This window comes from Otolemur garnettii, unplaced genomic scaffold (assembly GCF_000181295.1).
Source record: "Otolemur garnettii isolate 467f Iridium unplaced genomic scaffold, OtoGar3 scaffold00211, whole genome shotgun sequence".
NCBI classification, from domain to species: Eukaryota; Metazoa; Chordata; class Mammalia; order Primates; family Galagidae; genus Otolemur; species Otolemur garnettii.
The window spans coordinates 344025-346426 of record NW_003852606.1 but is presented as its reverse complement, the minus strand read 5'-3'; the positions used below and the strand labels follow the sequence as shown (position 1 = coordinate 346426).

The 2402-nt window shown below is 48.8% G+C and overlaps 1 protein-coding gene across 3 annotated transcripts in view; it reads right to left on the bottom strand.

The window, feature by feature from the left end:
* Nucleotides 1–2402, bottom strand: part of FAM71E1 (family with sequence similarity 71 member E1) — a 6823-nt gene that overhangs the window by 2191 nt on the left and 2230 nt on the right. The window lies entirely within an intron of this gene.

Here is a 2402-nt window from a genome sequence, read left to right as displayed (position 1 = left end):
CGTCATTGTTGTTTGGCGGGTCCGGGCTGGGGATTCGAACCCGCCACCTTAGGTGTACGTGGCTGGCGCCTTAGCCGGGTGAGCTATAGGCGCCGAGCCCGGAACTCAGTTTTCATGCCTTCATCCAATCTTGCCGCAAAATTCTGGTGGCTCCACCTTAAAAATGTATTCACAATCCAACTACTTCTAACTCCCTCCCCTACCACTACTGGGTCCAGCCACTAATTTCCTGGGTTTCCAGACTCAGCCCTTGGCTTCTACAGCCTGTGCCCCAAGAGGCTAACAGGTGGCAGTGGTTAGTACCTTGGTCAACTCAGGTCCCTCCCCTGGCTCCTGGTTCACCCAGTGAGAGCAAAGCTCTCACAAAGAGTGCTGCGGAATCTGCCCCTTGTTCCCTCTCTGCCTCACCTCCCACACCTCAGCCACAGTGGCCTCCCCAATGTTCCATAAACACACCAGGCTCAGTCCTACTCCAGGACCCTTGCATGAACTGTTCCCTCTGCCTTTCACCAGCCATGCCCATGAGTCACTCCCTTCATCTCCCTCACAGCTTTCTCAGGGGGCACCTTCTCAGGGAGGTCTCCCTGGCCTGTTTACAACCACATCCACTCTGGGAGACCTTACCAGGGCCCTTTCGAATCTTTAGACAGCCTCACCCCATCTGAAAATTCCCATTTATTGTCTGCCTTTCCAGTAGAAACTGAGTTCCTTGCAGGCAGGGATTTGGGGCCCAATTTTGTCCAGTGCCATTTCCTTTGTACCCAGAGTTGATTCACAACAGGTGCACAGGAGCATTACTCCTAGGAACGAATCTTACATACACCCTCACACCTATGCACAGACTTATACACGAGTTCCTCAGCTACACTGGCTGTACCCTCAAGACAACCTCAGTGTTGCTCAGTGGGTGACTTGATTATTGACCCCCAAATGCACTTATTCTGTGCTAGGTGCTGTTCCATGCATTTTACATTTACTCAACTTATCCCCCCACAGCCCTGGGAGGTGGGCTCTCCTCTTATCCCCATTTTCCACATGAGGAAACTGAGGCACAGGCTAAAGCCAGTAAAGAAGTGAAGCCAAGATCTGAACTCAGGCCATCTGAAGGCAGTCATTTGTTCAAGGACATTCCCCATGTTAAGAGAAAGAGGCTGGGGACAAACTTGGTGTTCAAGTCAGCAGAGCTCATTCGTGTATGTTCAAACAAGTCTGGTGGCTGTACCCATGCCCATATGCGTAGGGTGGCATATAGCTTGTCTACTGCTGTTTTTATTTTTATTTTTTTGAGAAAGATCTCACTCTGTGGCCCTGGGTAGTGTGCTGTGGCATCATAGCTTACAGCAATGTCAAACTCCTGGGCTCAAGCAATCCTCCTGCCTCAGCCTCCCCAGTAGCTGGGACTACAGGTGCCTGCTACTGCACCCGGCTTGTTTTTCTATTTTTAGTAGAGATGAGGTTTTGCTCTTGCTCAGGTTGGTATCAAACTCCTGAGCTCAAGCGATCCACCCATCTCAGCCTCTCAGGGTGCTAGGATTACAGGTGTAAGCCACAGGGCCTGGCCTACCACTGCTGTTTTTAAAGAAAGGGTGGGCTTGTATATGCCTTTCAGAAACTGCTCTGAATAGCTCAGGGCTGCAAGGTGGTTAGATAGGTGAGGGGCAAGGGGATGAGTCTTGAGGCCAAGTCTGTTTTTACTTCATTTGGGAAGGTGGTCCTAGGGTGCTGAAGGAGCTTAGGAGAGGGTCAAAGCCATCACTCAGCACTGTCATTAATGTTCTTCCAACTGCACATCATGACTCAGTGAGAAGTGGTAAGGTCAGCTGGTGGAACAATTAGCATTTAAAGTTAAAGGAATAGCAGTGCCCAGTAGCTCACCCTAACCCCTAACCCAGTAATCCTGTACTCTGGAAGGCTGAGGTGGGAGGATCGCTTGAGCTCAGGAGTTTGAGACCAACTTAAGGAAGAGCGAGACCCCATTTCTACTAAAAATAGAAAAACTAGCCAGGCATTGTAGCTGGTGCCTGTAGTCACAGCTACTTGGGAGGCTGAGCCAGGAGGATAGAACCAGGAGTTTGAGGTTTCTGTGAGCTACGTTGATGCCACAGTACTCTACTCAGGGCAATAGAGTGAGACTCTGTGTCAAAAAACAAAAAAAAAAAAAAGAAAGAAAAAAGAAAAAAAAAGGAAAAGAAATAGTGTAGAAAACATGACAGTGCAGTATTCTGGTGTTGGAATACTGCTTTGTGAAAAGTTTTAACTTAAGGCAGATTGGGGGATGGATAAAGGCAGTAAGTAGCTGGAATCTGAATCTGATTCTGCCACAGAATTGCAAACAAAAAATGGTGGACCTGTGTGTATGTGTGTGAGACAATGTGAGCTCGTCCTTCAGTCCTTCCTTTCTT